Below are 17,595 nucleotides of genomic sequence, written 5' to 3'. Positions count from 1 at the left end.
ACAAGTATTACTATACATGACTGGCAACTGTATATACATAGTCCTTCTGCCTTTACATGAGAGGACAAAGTAAAGTAAAGAAATCCGTGCGATAGACAAGGATGGTTATAGTAAAGACGTTTCATAATCTGAATAGTCACTACTACTTCTAACCGAACGCATTCTATTGACTATTTAGATCATGAAACGTCTTCAATATAGCCATCCTTATCTATCGACGGATTTCTATCAGTTACATTATCACTCTCACGTAAAGGCATATGACTGTGGATTTTCCAGCCATGTATAAAAATAACTATAAGAAAGATTAAAACCAATGAACAATCATGCTCGTCAAAGGCGTTTATTTAATATCGAACCTTATAAAAGAAATTTCTCATAAATCCCCAGAATCAAAAGTCCACCATTTTATATGGCGAAGATGGACGGCGCGGCTCTTTTTTGCCCATAACTGAGAAAAAAATGTAGAAATTGTGAAACAAAACTTTTCCGTAGATAGTACACAGTATTATCTTATTTTTGATATAAAACTAATGTCAGTTTTGAACATAGTACAGCTGTATTAATTAGAAACAGAAACCAATAATTGCATTTCTGTCTGACTTGTGGATTAATGTGACAACGTCGCAATCAGCTGACAGTAAGGAGGGAATACATTTGAAAGACTTGATAAAAACGAAATTGATTTCAAACATATGCATTTTTCCTAAATCTCATGTACATTGTTGTCAACAATAAATTATCCACAACAGTTTATTTTTAAAAAACTAGATTAATTAAAAAATACTAGGAAGCTGTGATATATTTATTGGAATAAAAAATACAGTTGATAAATCCTTTTAATATATTTAATGGTTTATAAAAACATCGTAATCATTACCCAGCAATATTTAGGGTTACATAAAGTTTTCTTTACTTGATTGATATAATTAGTAATACTTGAGATAAAAGCATTTGTACGGAATAACAAGGAACATAAATATTTCTCAGCAAACTTTATATCTAAAAAATGAGTTATAGCTGCAAAACTTTTGTAACATTACTAAAATAGAGATTAAAAACACGAACAGTGAGTAATAATGTAATTTCTATCACAGAACCTTCAAAATTGCATCTAAAATTTTCTTTGACTAGGACGAGAGATGGGCGCAACTGTCATTTCATTTCTTTAGAACTAAATTAACATAATTGTCGTTGTTTTACCAGTTCACATGATTCACGGATTTTAAATAAAGGATACAAATCTTCGCAAGGATAATACGACATATTTGCTATATATAATAATTATATTGTACATAGTTTAACATTTTTGAACGCGTACGCATCTTTACCCGAATTTGACACGCAATATCTCCGATGTCCGAGGTCTGTAGGTTCACAGTGTGTACAACTGCTAGTCAATTATTAGCGCTGTTGCCACATCTACATAGTCTTTATGCGTTAATTAAATATAATTTAAAACTAATTAAATATGATATTTTTATGTTGTTAATTAGTCAATATGTATGTTATGTGCATATGAGTAGATTTCTTTGCTATATAGATAATGTTTATCGCAAATAATTTCAATAGAATTTAATTTTTTCAGATTGACCATTAGTCCCATAAGAAAAGCACAGGACCCCCCCTGCGCTCCTCACTTCCCTCGGACCCCGATATACCCTCGGATATACCTCTTTAATGTAAGGAATATATTAGCGAATATTATCTAGAAAACATACTGCTGAAAGGGAAATAGTATTTTATAAGAACAGTAGGTACGTTGCATAGACTTACAGTAAAAAAAATAACACACTCAAAGTTCAATTTTGTGATGCAAAGTGTTACAATTAAGCTTTCTATTCTCCTCTGTTGTATAATGTAATGTTCAATCCATCAGTAATCAAACATATTTTAATTTGTGAAATGAGGTAGATTTTATTTGTGAAACAGAGTAGACTTTATTGCAATCCTGAGTCGCCCAGCGAGTTTCTTTAATCGTTCAAACGCGCAGCAAAACATCCCGGCACATATTTCGCAGCCTTTATCAAATAAAGTGGTAGCTCCATAAAAGAGTGGCACAAAGAACGGTACTGCACCGAATTATTTATTCTCTTTCAGCTTTTTGTCGCCGGTCCTCGTACGTATCCTAGCAAGCGGCGCTTCGAATCCTTTTGTACGCTCAGTCAGGCCTACGACTTTAAATTAAGACGTTTTATTTTTGCGTTTCTTTCCTTTTTTCGACCACGCCTGGCGTTAACTTTCAACTTACCCGTTTAGCCTTGTGTGTGTGTGTGTGTGTGTGTGTGTGTGTGTGTGTAGGAAATTCCGAACCCAAACAAACGCCCTGTGAAAATTTTTAATACCCGCCTCATTTGCTATTCATACGGAAGTTGTTTTTACAAGGACTATTTATTAGCTTTGAAACGAGAGGCTTTACCGGCGTTACACGGGTCGCTGCAGCTCGTAATTGCCGCTGTAGTTTTTTAGAGCCCTGGCAGAATTTGTTTATTTAGTATAAATTTTCATTAGGCCGGTTAAAAGCGGCAGCAAATTGGATGTAATTAAAGGATAGCTCTGACGTTTAATTCTCTGTTTGCTCACCTTACATCAAGTATTTGTTAAATTTTAACTTGTAGTGATTGTCATAGATAATGAGCCTTACCATAGCCGATTAAATTTTACTGCTGCGATCGACTGTTGAGTCCAATAAACATCTTCTCTCGCCCTCTTTTGGAACTCAGTGACGCGGAGTTAAACGTATGCAGCATATAAAAAGCGAGAAGGTCCCCTGGCGAGAGGAAACGCAACTAATAACTACTACCCCGACACTCCACATCATAACTCTCCCCGCGACTTGCCTAATTTCTCTTTGCAGGCCGGGCTTCCGGGTGTATTTCATCTCTGGGAGCGGGATGTGGGGCTTAGGTTAGGGGGTGATACTGAATTTGTGGGCGCTGGGCTAATCCCAGAACAAATAGAATTACGGCGATATAGGTGATTAATTAGATGAAATTTTGTACGCGGATCCGCGAAAGCGACTGTTGTTCGCGCTGAGGGAAATAAGTTTTACAATTTAATTTGGCGTTGTACGAGGTTTATTAGGGGCGGCACGAGTGCGAAGACTTGTTCTGCCAATCAAAATTGAAAACAATAAAAGCAATATTATTCCCGTAAAAATTCTATAATCTTACGAATATAGGTTTGTAATTTAGACAGTGTCATAATGATATCTGATGAGGTTATCAGCAAATGTACAGGGTGTAAGAAGTTTGACTGCCTTTACTGCAGCATGAGATAGAGTAATCATAAACGAACAAAAAGTTGTATATTACAGGGGCTTAAGATTAACGGTAAAGCAAAATTCATTAATTTTTAAACGTATAATTACAAAACAAACTACAAAATATGCTCAAAATGCCCACCACTATTGTCGATGCATGCACGACACCTTCGAATCCAATTTTCGCGCACTCGCTGGAAAACACCTCAAGAAGTGAAAATAGTGGTACGCAAAAAACACTCAGACACGGTCCAATTCCAGATACCAACTGAACTGCGTGTTATCCGCCGCGCCGTTGTCACATTGCTCGATATGAAGTTTATCGAATTTTAAATTTATTACAACGCTAATTATTTTTTAGAATTCAGCATAAAGAAGTTCAAAAAAGGGATAAAATTGTATTTTGTGGTATTCTATGCACGCAGTTATGTCAATATTCTTTAATTAATCGAACTTTTGTACACCAAGTTGATTTTGATAATTTTTTCTCGGAAATGGTCGAGTTGAGAACCCATGTTATATGTATAACGTTTTTTTTGTTTATTTTAATGTATTCTATCGTGTTAAAATTAAGGCAGTCAAACTTCTAACACCCTATATGTTTTTCGTTATAGTACAGGGTAGTTATAATTGAAAGTTTTTGCCCTACACCACGACTACAAAAAATTATCTTCATTATTTATAACATTTTTATGTCATCAGCTAGCGTCTATTTCTATGTCTACAGCGTATATTTGAAAATTCATAGTTTTTTACAATGTCATCAACAAACGTTAAAAACTTAAGCGGGCCCAAGTTAGAACCCTGAGACACGCCGTCACTTACAGCACGCACAGACAGCTGTGATTTGAATCACTTTTACATAATTAGTGTTCTATTTACTAATAACGAAGTAAATAATTTATTTAACTTAAAAGCTTGCAAAAGTACAATCTATAAAGATTCCATCAATTTGTGAACTGTCTAAGAGCTTCAGAAACGTACTGGGAAAAGTTATAAACATTCGTTAAAATTGAACATTGAATAAATCCATGATGGTTATTAGATTTTTGATCACAATATGAATAGACACAACATATAATCGATTAAGATTTTTGCGATATATAAAATAGCTAAAAATTGTTTCCATTGTTACAGGTAAATAGATCACATCCTGCTTTACTTAACTGTAAGTACATTTTTTATAATATACCACGTATACAGGGTGATTCACAAATGTTGACCAAAAATGAGAGCACTAATCATTCGGTTATTTATTCGAATAAAGAAATTAATAACATTAGTCAGCATTTTAATGATTTTATTTGAGTAAATGCTCAAAAATACCTCCATTTCCACGAACACAGGCCCGACATCTTTTTAGTAACGAAAATGTAATTTGTTCGAAATTTATTGTTGCTTGAATCTGATGAAAAGCATTATTTATTCTTTCTTCTAACTGCTCAGAATTTCAAAGTTACTATCGCAGCCCACTATGTAATTTTAAAAAGCATTATATTCGAATATAAAGCGTGTTCTCAGTTCGTTTTTTAAGTTTTATTCGAAAATCACGCATTAGCAAATTATTTTAAAAAATTAAAAACATTTTTTTCAGTTTACACCCTGTATTTTTTTAACGAAGCGTCCCAAATAAAAACTTTATAGGAAAGACCCTTAAAATTCACCAAAGAATACGAGGTTTTGGTCACCATTTGTGAATCAGCCTGTATAAAATGAAAGTAAAGATTAATCTTATGCTGCAATTTTTTACTCGTTTCGATAGGAACGAAATTACTTTTAGATTTGTGAAAGTTTGTATAACCTATTGAAAAAAGACTTGTGTCTACATTCTTTACATTTACAATATAAGTATAATTTAAAATAGAATGTAATTACTAGAAATTCAGATAATTCAGTGGAGTCAAATTTTGATTCGTGCTATCTCTCCCAAAATTCAAAATTTCTACGCCACTGAATTTTGGGAACTTTTAATGATTACATTTTATGTAAAATTACACTTGCAACATATAATTTTTAAATTTTTTTTGTGAAACACTTATAATTATTGTCGATCTTATAAGTAGTAAAATTTAGGTAACTGTTTTTTAAATAAAATTGAAGAGGTTTTTTCTTCTTTGAGATACAGTTGTGAATCAAATTAAATCTATACTGGGCCTTTTATTAATGGTGTTTTTGAATATCTCCGCTTTTGGTTGATATAATCGTATATGTCAAATATCCATCGAAATATTTGCACGAATGTGATTTAGGAAAACATGAAGCTTCGGCTACAATTGATCCCAAACATCTGTAATGACACAGTTTAACTGTACCGCACTAGAAATAACCTAATCCGCCCCTTTCTTGGACAGCTGCCTGTTCCTGACGTCCTCAACTTTTCCATTATTCGTACCTCGGATTTTTTCCGATTTGACGTCGCTGGAAACCGCCGCCAGTTGCGGCCCCACAATACGAAAATGCACGTAATCCATAACGTGGAAATCTTTTTTACCGACTCCTGTTGTCCGATGAAAAATGATCAGAAGTGATTTGTCGGAAGCGAGCTGTATGGCTCCGACAGGATATTTGCAGCTTTATTCCCCTCTTCCTGTCCATTATTAATAAAGCTTTTCTATTATTTTCCTTGCCTGAAAAAGGGGAGTCCTGTGGGAGGGTTTAATACGGCACTAGGTCACTCATAATACCCAGATGAAAACCATCGTCAAATACGATGAATGGATGTACCTAAATACTTTCAAAATATAAAAAAAATAAAAGTAACAGTAGGTCCAAACAATACTTTAACTTTGTCTTGCAATATACAGTGTGACAAGAAACCGTTCGTAGACAAATTGTTGGTTTCGATGCCTCTTATTTAGGTTATGAACATGTGCCTCACATAGGGTTCCGTATTGGGGCCCTTGCTTTTCATTGTATATGTTAATGATCTGTCTCTTTTCTACTCGTAATACCTGTTCGTAGTATGTTCCTTGCTGATGTTACTACTTTCTATGCGCCTGCCTACAATTTAACTGATCTTTTTGTTTTTCTTCAGTTGTTCTAGTTTTTGTGTCATTTATTTACGTAATTGAGATAAGAAAAAAATTGGTCACGCTGCTTTTTATAACTGTTAATATTTAAAGTAGAAATATAAAGAAGCAAGTGTCTGTAAATGCAAGTTAATAATATTGTTACTTCAAATTAACCGAAATACTTCGAAACGTTAAATTATATGTCTCACAGAGACAGAAACGTACAGTTCCTTCAATATTTCTTATCCTTGCGCGATCGTCTGTATGTTTTCGTTAGCTGTCGCAGTAAATAACATTAAATATTAAGGTTCTCTTTGTAGAACAAACACAAACGTCTCATTTAACGGCTGAAGTTTGTTCAACTGAGCAACGAATTATTAATAAAATACATTATTCGCTTGGATAAACATCGCTTTTGTTAACAACGGTTGAAGGATTCTATATTTTCTTAATAAATACAGGTGACTGTACTTTTGTAGCTGTTAGATAATAATAAATAAATGGTCTGATTTTGTTGCTGAAGGGAACAACTCTTTCAATTATTCAAATACCTGAAAATTGTTATACTGGTATTATTTCTGTTTTATACTAAACGCCATAGAAAAGACCATGCAACAGCTTGAATAAGTAGTGTTGTAATTAAGGGTAATAAATTCCTCATGCCACGCAATGCGCAAAAAGGTTCGGGGGTGAGTTCAGTTTGTCATCTATTTAATACATGAATACGCAGAGGCATATACTGCGCCTAATTGTAGCCATTTAGTTAAGTCTGCCCGCAGGTGTCTATTTCACATCGTTACCACAATAAACTCATTTAATGTTCTACATTAATTCGGGTATTTCTTGTAGTTGTGTCGTACATTCGCCATTACTGTTATGTCATTCATTATTCTGACAACTTTCCACCAATTACACAAACTCGGACGTATTCCAGTTTATTACCGCCTGTATATGAAAATTATACAACGTATAATTTTCTTTGTTATAATTATTTTGATTTCAAGCCTTTTTTGTACCTTGTGTATAGAAAATATTCTCCCTTTTCTAGTATATATAGTTTGTAATAAAGAATCCCCGTCCAATTCCAACATTGTCTTTCGAGGATGAAGTTGTGATCTTGTTGCTTGTTTTTTGGTCTTTCCACTGTTTCAAGTTCACGTACGGACACCATTTTTCATCACCAGTGACTGCGATGAAGAAAACGTTCAACAATGTTAAAATCATTCCTGTGTAGAGAATATTTGGAAGCAAAGGACAACCTGAACAAAAATTAGTCGTTTTAAAGAACGACGCCCAGTTTCAATCTCAACACATCCACCGTAATCCGGAATACATTAAATGTAAAGTTAAAGACCTGTCTAATTAATTAAAATACTTTTTCCCAAAAATAGACTTAACAAAAACGTCGTAAGTACCTTTTGCACTTTGCCGTGACATATTTTGTAAACGAGGGAAATGGGTATAATTAAATTTAGGTGTAGGGTCCTCATGCTTTTAGATTAATAACCAGAAATGTAGAAAAGAGAGGCGGAAACTTTTGCGTTTCAGTCTAATTTCGTTTGGGCACTGCCAAAGGGTAAGTAAAAGCCTGTATAGGTATAGAAATTATAATGCGAATCGTTAACCATTTATATAGTTGATAATGTTGCCAAATAGTTCTATTTTTATACTCGAAGTAATATATGTATAACAATCTGCGTTACTATACCTCAGATATCTTATTTTAAAATATAAATTGAAGGCTCATCATTGCATGCTAATTTAGTATTACAGCCGTTAATGACTTTTTTGTGGTTTTGGTTGATTTGTTACAAAATTGTAAGGTGAAATAGAGCATGGACTTCGGAAAGTATTCAAACTGAAGATTGTAGTGACGATTAGATCATGTTATAGGATGTACAACAGCTATAATTCAAAAATTAAACAATAAAAAGCAGAATAATGTAGAATAGAAAATTTTTAAGACTAAAGCCAGGTGAAATAAATAAATTTAAATGATATTTAACAAAAAATAGATAATTTAACACCTTTTTTATTCTGTAACACACCTGTTTTGCAGATATCCCTATAAAATGTGTTCAAGTTTACTAAAACAATATCTGAGAAGTTAGTTAATCGAATATAACAAAGCAGTGGCGGTTCGTGACATTCTGAATAGGTGAGGCTTGTGGCTTTCTTACTAGGTGGGCAAAAAAGAAAAAAAAAGGGCCGCAGGCAAAAATTTTTAAATGTTTAAGGTTAAACAACTAAATGCATAAATAAATTTTGAAGAATCTATTAAAGCAAAAAAAATAAATCATGTAAATTCCCAAAACGAGTAGGTTAAGGGGAAATATATTTCGAAAATATTTCTAATTCGTCGCAACTTTTGCCCCGTTCACTTGGTAGACCAGTAATATTCTTCGCATAATTATAAAATAAATATTTTTACATTTTTCCTCGTTTCCTCAGACACTACCCGCGTACTATGCGACGCGTGCATTAACCGCAAACTGAAACTACAAGACAAGTACAAGCAGCTTTGAGCCATAAAGAGGCATACTGGGAAACGCAAACGCTAGGGTGCTCCTTCAGCGAGTTATAAAGTATTCATTCGAAAAACAATGAGCCGGATATTTTCACCGGCTGTAAAATGATTCTGTTATTTGTGCTGCTGGAATTCCTTGCGCTCATCACCTCAATTATTCAGCTCTGACCTGAAATGGTGAATGCCGAGCCAACAAAACAAACGACCGCTAATACAGAGAATGCGGATTGCGTTTACATCTGGACATTCTGGACCAAACAATGATCTCCAATAATATCACAACGTATGAAATGGCATGAGTAAGCTTCCCTGCGGGCTTCATAATCACGGTTTACAATGCCAAATAGACCAGGAATTTTCCAATACCCACCATGTCATACGTTTTCGCGTTTAAACGCGTGTACGGACTGCGAAGTGTTTCCCGCAGCGGATGGAATTAATCCCCGGTTTTCTATCGCTGTATCTTCTCACCACATCACATTTGATTTAGTTTTGCTTTCGTCGCCTTCTAGGCGCTCTAGCTTACTAATTTTTTTTTAATCTTCTCTTCTGTCGCTAATACGACCATATCGTTAAAACACCCTCAATACTTTTATTTATGAAATTACACCCTGGCAGTCATAAATTTTGCACATTCCCGGTGCGAAGTTCATTTTTTATGATGCGCTCTCCGTCGAAAATTAACTCTATCGTAAATTTTAGAGTGCAACTCCGAACTAAACTATGCAATTATCCCGAACAGGAAATAGTTTTAGCGGGATCGTGTATATGAGGGAAATTAAAAGGTCTGGTCTCTACATTTTTTACGTAAATACCATCACCATCGAGCCAATTAGCTTGGTTTTAACTAACATCGCTCTACGCTTTGGAAAGGCTATCAAAATTTTATACTTTATTCGTTAATTCGGGTAAAAATCCACCCTTATCCCGGAATAAAATACGATAAAAACATCGCAGTAAAAATACCGTACGTGTGTATGTGTCTGTATACTTTTTGTTAGTGTTCTTAGATCATGATAGTCCCCAGGTCATGTCAAAGACATTGGTGTTGGTTTGTATCAATTTAAATGTGACAAATGTTCTTATTAGAAGTTATTTCGATATAATTTCAAGATCATGGGATCTGTTTCAAGGTTATTCTTAGGTCAAAATTGTTTCAAGGTCACAGCTGCTCGTTCAAGGTCATTTAAGCTATTCCAAAGTCACTCCAATACCATGTCGATCTTTCAGTGTTATTCCAAGGTCATTGGGAGAGTCTCAAAGTTATAAGGCGAGCACCTAAGTTTCACAGAAACGGATCTAAAATAAAAACTATAACTTCCATTTAGTTTTGAGTAAATTCAATTGTAGAAATTAACTGTGTCACTTTAGTCCGGTATAAACATGTGCCTTTTTATGAATCAAACTTCATCATTTATTAAATCACTGCAAAAGTATTACTCGTGACATTCCAAACGGTATTGTTTCCCTCTATTCCAGACAAATCCTCCACACCCAATTAATCATAATCAAACACTCCGCCAGATGCCAATACATTCCCGTCAAATCTTCCGGTCGGATACCTGGACGGATTCATCGATTCTTTATCGGGGAATTTCAATTATTCATCATATTTTTGGCTCTCGTGTCCCGTAATTATCGGGCCGGACAAAATCCGACACGAATTTGATACGGCTCGTCGCCCTCACATAATTTACATATTTTATTCGGCGAATGGGATGCGCCGAATGAAAATCAGAAAACGTAAAACTATGCGTTCTGGCGCGTTGGCCGGTTCATTATGCGGTTCGAATTATACGAGCTTTAATTCAATCGGTTGGGGAGGATGGGGAGGATGATATGTATAGCCACGCGCGTGGATTTCACAATGACCGCAGGTACTGTCAGTCGTGTAGAAAAAAAAAGAGGGGACACAAAATTAAACGAATCCTATTACAACCCAAAATTGCATGTGTCGATGATGATCACGATCTGCAGAAGCGGAAGGAATCTTAAAGCAGTTAATAGAAATGACTTGAGATATGAGGAATGAGGAGAAGGAATTGAAAAACAACCAGGATAGAACGAAGGAATATATGGAAAAGGAACTGAAGAGCCGTCAAGATGAAATAAGGAAAGATTTAAAACAGAAAATGAAGAACATCGTCTTCTTTGTAGCTTTTAAGAACGGTAACGAAAGGTAAACAAGAGGATTGTCAAACACTGAAGGCTATTTCAGAAACGAGATATGGAGAAGCGCATTTACAACATGTTTACCTGCAGATAGAGCACGGATGATGAAATTAGTCTAGAATGCTTACATCACTGAAAAAATGTATCACTAAATAAGTACCTTAAGATTCCAAATCGGAAGAATTCGAATTCAGCTTCGAATTGCGATTTTAGTGTTAAAAATGGTACATCTCAAAGCCTAGAAAAAATATATAACCGTATTAATTTATTCGTTGCCCTTGAACCATTTTTCCGTGACGAATTATCGGTCCCTTTTTATTTAATGCGTAAAATTTTGTTTATAATTTATTAACGTCAGGATTTTTTTATTGCTTAAATTTGCATTAAATATATCTTATCACTACCAGCATAAAAATTCTTATTTCTCTCACATGAATTATTACGAGCAAGATTTCATATTCAAAAGAAAAAATATAAAATTGAATTAATTTGCTCTGTGAAACATATTGAACAGAAATGTACGCACTAACGTTTTTCATAAAAATATACTTATAATTTTTTTTAACTATGAAGCAAGACCATCACTTTAACCTGCAACATTTACCGTCATCTAAAATCCGATATTCAATCTTTTATATCTCCATATAACGATTTAATCCGCTTCCTTTGGCCCATACTCTTCACAAATTACATTTGGAAGAACAAAACAAATTATATTTAAAAGCGGAATGTTTCCTCAAAGGGTCAAATGTATATAACCCGAAAGTTTTTGTTGACCTTCCGAGCTTACTTACTTTTACCATAAGCTGACAAGGGTTATACAATGTCGTACAACTTTGTCTTATTATATTTCATCGACGGAATTTTCAAACGCTGGAAAGTTCTTTGCTTTCAGTCGCAGTCTGCGAACAAATAAATCATTGTTAATAGTCCAGCAGTTAGAGTATAGATCTACGTTGGTAATCCAACTAGTAGTACACGTAACGACAAATCGCTACAATTTAAACATACAGTCAAAAGTAGTTACAATTTAGGTATATGACTCATATCTGTACAGCGATTTTGGAACTACACATCAGATAAATATATTTGCTGCCCAATATAATTATATCACGTCTTCCATGTAAATTCTTGTAATACATTCACTATGTGTCCGAAGGCATGACATCGAGGCCACAAACGAATCCCAAAGCAGTCTTCTCTTTGTCATTTGAAATGACTTGTACTTGCCAATAAGCACTTTTGAGATCCAACGTAGAAAACCATTTTGCATTTGCCAGGGTGTCGACAGTATCAACAGGTCTCTACCTCTGATAACTGTCTTCCTTTATTGTCATTTACTCTTCTACAATCAATAAAAAAATCTGGTAGAACTATCTTTTTTGGTGACCTTCATAGGCTCTTCGAATGTTTCGTTCTTTTAGTCCAGTGGTAGTGATAGTCACCAAATTTTGTATTGTTGAGTTGAATGTAGAAAGGTAAATGACAATAAAGACAGTTATTCTCTACCTAGAATGGATGACACTATTCTGTCACATGCAAAATGGTTTTCTATGGATCTCAAAAGTGGTTATTTGCAAATAGAAGTAGATCAAAGGATAAAGAAAACGCTATTTTCTCTATTGGAACAGGTTTGTAGTTCTTCAATGTCGCCTTTTGGTCTCTGCAGTGCTCCAGCCACTTTCGAGAGATTCATGGAGCCCTTTTCGTTAAAGTGTATAATAATAAATAATTTTTTTAAACATAACTTTGTTGCTTTTTTTTCTTCTGTATAATAGACATATCCACACGTTCAAGCGGTGCAGATTAATCAAAAACCGCATAGCCGTGCAGCTTCTACATTTCCATCGTAAAGCTTTGGAAAGGGACATAAAATGTAGTAACTATACATTTTTATACCACCAGCAGAACCTTACGGTTCAACACATAATGTGATTTATGCACTCTTCAAAGTTTTAAATATTACGTGACGTGGCGTGACTTGATTTATTCTCATTTTGTTATCGGCGTACAGTGTAATTACAATATTTTTACATACGTACGTGATTCATACATGTGAAATGCCTTAGCTTCTGTAGTACACGTCCTTAGAAGTAATTCACTTAACAAGTTGTCTTGGATTTTTCCCACAGTGGTATGAAACGTGAATATTAAAATATCACGTACCTAGCTAGACATTAGTTCTCAGAGAAGTAATTTAAATATTATTTTGCATCGAAAATAAAACAAAGCGTCAAATATTTATATCTTGGTATATTATCCAATACATTCGCGATTTTGGTTTAAAAGTACCTAAAATCCATTCTTAATTACCTAGTACTTTATTCCAAGCGCACACGCATCAACAGTTCATTTATTATTGACTAGAAGCTACTGAAAGTCTTGAATCTGAACTAATAATTATCATCAAGGGAAATTTAGCCCAGCAAATTGCGATATCGTCTTAGTATCGAACCTCTATTGAATACAAAAATCAGCTCCTATGAGTCTAATAATGCACTTTGGTGCACGGGAACGCAATAGGGTAGTTAGGTATTTGCAATTTCATCGTCGTACATTAGCAGAGCTTTCAACCGCCAAGTTCAAATTTAACGACTGGCGGTCGATCAATAGTGTGCCTCACAGCAGTCGAAAGGTCATTTTTCATGTGGAGAGCTCCAGGAAATGCCTTCTATCTTGTCTAAAATGTGTGCAAAAGCATAAGTTCTGCGGAAAATATGTCGAAATCTCAGAAATGTATCTCGGACTTAACGCTAGCTCGCAGTTAAGAATTACTTTGTTCAAGTATACAAAGGAAATATGTAAAAGTCTTGTGTGAGTTTTTTAACATACTCAAACTTTATTTCTGTTTCAGGTCTTCACAAATTCCCGTAATGTGCAAGGTAGGTGAAACTTTAAATTATTGAAGTAAATTTCCTCTTGTTCAATTTATTAACTACATCCTTTTAATTATCTGTACATTTTATAGAGCTATTTTTATTACTATTTAGTTATCTTTCCCTGCTATAGTTTATTATACATTTATTGCTTATTTTCACAAAATTATTCTTTATTTTCGCAAACGTCAACCTTATTCTCTCTGTATTTATTTTATCTAAGAAAATGTGCCCACAAGACCTATAAATAATATAACGATGTAATAAAATCAAACCGGGCAGAGTTTCAACAATTAAATACATTATATTCTCTCTTTATCAGTCACGAAAACATATTTCATCAAATTCTTTAAGAACCAAAAGAGGAAAACGTAAATAAAAATGATGCGTGGTGTTTTCGAAGACTAGAATATCCTCGCGCCTTCTTTTCAAACGTACTAAATATTTGTTTTCGCAAAAATTTGAAATTTTATGCCCTGTGATATGAATCACTGATGTGGCTTAATAAAATTGCACCGTATATTACACCGCAATAATTCCCGCTTCTAGTTTTAGCTTCCAAATTAAAAAATTTATACCGAGCTTTATCGCCGCATATCGCATGGCGTTTTTTTTTTGGCCGTTCGGTAATCAGGTGCCTAAACTCCACCGTATAATCCCTCCGAAATGAAATAGTCTGTAAATTCATTTCGCGGAATTAAAATTGGAAAACGATGACTGGCGATTGTGTGGCAGAGCCGAAATGGAATCAATGCAGTTTTTACAGTTCATTTGGCCGAGTCGATATCAAATCCTGATGTTTACACTTGATAAGGCCCGAGAAATAATGCAAAATTTAATTTCGGATTTTTCCCCGAAATTATCCGGAAAGTAATTTGTCTGCCTGGGCGGAACCTTAGTAAACAAATTACCGCGAATTTCGGCAAGTGCTCGCTTTGGGTAAATTGCCTTTTGCGTTCTATTATTTCGTGTATTGCCCCAGCAGTGGTAATTTTTAGCCGAAAGAGGGTAGTTAGAAAATTTACCGAAATCTGATTTGTATCTGGAAGTCCAAAAAAGCACAAAAATCATAACCTCTAGAATCCTTGGAAGCCTAGACATGTAACAATGAAATTTGGAGAAATTCTGTTCTCTCAGTGTACTGATGGTATCACCAAATGGTTTGCTCTTCTTATTTCACTAATTATTTTGGTAAATCTTTCAACTGCAGCAACAGTGGACACGGTAACACAAATAGCTAACGAAAGTAATGAAAAAAACAGTAATGAATATGGTCAAAGAACTGAACAACAGTCTTGAAATTGACCATATCATCAATAGAGCAAACTTGTGTGCGACATTGTGGAGCTTCCATGATGAATTAATTTTTTATCGAGTGGGATATATAAATGTTTACGATGTTGGAACAACTACTTACTGAAACTGAAATCGTTGGTATGTCTTGTTAATCTTAGGTTTGCCATTGATCATGAAAAACACTAATTTAATGTGTAGAATTATATAAAATGTTTTAAATTTATTCTAATTTCAACACTCTGTGTCTTGAAAAACGGCGACTGCATTTAAATTTCGCATTTACGAGTCGCCGATTGTTGGTTGAACGTTGTCTTAATAATTTTTAATGGCCCTGTAACAAAAGATGGGACGCGTGGTAGTTTATTTGTTAATTCTCGGAAAGGATGCGCCAACTCAGACAGTAAAATATTTCGGTCAACACCAATTATTGAAAAGTTAAGGGTTTTCAAGTAGGTTTAGCGTCGCCATAATGTCGTCGAAAGACTAGTGCTTTTTGGAGAAGGCCTCATGAAATGTATCAATGTTTTTGAACAAGGTGACTTAGACCGTAGGGGCCATGTGTTGAGCACCTGGTATCAACGCCATGGTGGAGGGAAAAGTCGATATTTCTAATAACGCGCGAAATGCATTCAAAAAGACGTAGGAATTCCAAGATATTTAAATAAGTTGTTAGAATGTTGCGAGGGAAATAATAATAGATGAAATAGCTGGTTTTTAGACGGATTTTCCAAGCTATATGAATAGATTAAATGAGACTGACTAATCCATTCCGTGTTGCTATACGGAGTCATGAGAGGAAGGTGTAGTTAGTCACAAAATTATTTATTCAATTGTAAATTCAGTCAATTAGATAACTATTAACATGGTATAGTTATGTCAAAGCGTCCCGACGTACAGTAATTGTCTGGCATTCATTCTATGAACATACAACCTTTCTAACTTCCCACGTATCAATTAAAGTGTAGATGTTGTAATTAAACTCCCTTTCGAGAAGTAACTGGTAAACTCTTTTGCAAGATAATATCGTTATGATACTGGTCATAAGGGTAAATGGTTAAATAAAGAAATAACCCCTCAGGTTATAATATTTACTTGAATCGCATTGGATTCGAAACACCATTTCCCTTAATTATTTACGTTAAAAACACATTATAACCCGCCAGCGGCATTTACTGTTACTATTTTCCTCCTCTAGCAGCATTGTTTATTTTTAATTACGTGTAGATATCCGAGAATGCCAAATTCAGTCGATAAACGTATTAATTTTGAGATCTCCTCCCAGCTTTATAACAACACGTGCAAACTCTATAATGAAATCAAAATAACCGGCATTTATTTGGATAATTCGATTTATATTTCCTAGTCGGAAGCCACCGAAGTTTATTCGTGAATAGGATTTCTCGTTATAATTTGAATGAGGTCTACGGACTGTTGGTATTTGAGAGAAGCTGTGTGGGAATTTTCAACACAGTATTCGATATTACCTCAATGATGTTCGAGAAATACGGTGCATCGTATGCAGAGGAGCGGTAGCACGGCCAACACGGTCACCTGACTTAAACGCTCTGGACTTTTTTTACGGTCACAAAAAGTGTATCGGAGTGAACTGGAAACTACTGATGATCCACATTACGTATTACAACTGCTGTCAATATTGTACGATTGTAAGACCAGCGAGAAGAAATGTTTTTTTTTACAAAATGACTCGGTATAGTAAGTTGTTTCTTCATTAAGAGTTGTCCCCCAGCTAATCCCCCTATACATCCTAGCGAAGTAAAACCCATCGGAATCGCATTTTGGGATACACAGCCGACTAGATTAAGTTCCCGGTGCTACTATTTCGAGATAGGAAGTTATAAAGTAAGCGGGGTCTGAATACCTGGGAGGCTAATGTACTTTTGGTTTTGATTTATTTCCGGAATTATCAACGCAGAGAGCATTGTTATCAGTTAGCTGTTACAAATAAGTCTACTAACCGAGTCCGTGAAGGGAGTCTTTTGGTAAACGACGTTAATTTTTCATCTCCACCTCCCTAGAGTCACATGCGTATGGCTACGCATTTGCAACTTATCACCAGCTCCACAAAAACGCGATAGATGCTTTGATGTATGAATATGGTGAATATCACTGCACTCCCTAACGGCGAACACATTACACTCTTCAGGAAATGGCAGTTTAAAGAGTACAGCTGCGAACAATAAAAAGTTTCCAAGCTAAGCGTTAATTGAGTTCTACAGGTACAAGATACTTCTGAAATAAGTGTGTTCCAAAAAGTTAATCGAGAATTATTACGCGAAACTTAGGCTGACCCTGGATCGCCCCACTTAATCAACTGTTTACAATACAGTAACTAGGTCAAGTTCAGTGTGGTTATTTGATGACGTGGACATGTCATCTTTGCTCTCGCCGACTGTAGATTTATTTACGTTGTTTTATTTCAGAGGAAGGAGA

At 34.9% G+C, this 17,595-nt stretch overlaps 1 protein-coding gene across 2 annotated transcripts in view; it reads left to right on the top strand.

The window, feature by feature from the left end:
- The window catches only part of LOC108907675 (irregular chiasm C-roughest protein-like), a 130,817-nt gene that overhangs the window by 22,642 nt on the left and 90,580 nt on the right, over positions 1-17,595 (top strand). For both annotated transcript variants that reach the window (XM_018711453.1, XM_018711452.1), the window contains exons 2-3: positions 4,400-4,430; positions 13,827-13,854. The gene's annotated coding sequence lies outside the window, so the exon portion shown is untranslated. The remainder of the gene's footprint in view (positions 1-4,399; positions 4,431-13,826; positions 13,855-17,595) is intronic.

This window comes from Anoplophora glabripennis, unplaced genomic scaffold (genome assembly GCF_000390285.2).
Source record: "Anoplophora glabripennis isolate ALB-LARVAE unplaced genomic scaffold, Agla_2.0 scaffold51, whole genome shotgun sequence".
NCBI classification, from domain to species: domain Eukaryota; kingdom Metazoa; phylum Arthropoda; class Insecta; order Coleoptera; family Cerambycidae; genus Anoplophora; species Anoplophora glabripennis.
The sequence above is the reverse complement of the archived record's forward strand: the minus strand, read 5'-3'. Positions and strand labels throughout refer to the sequence as shown.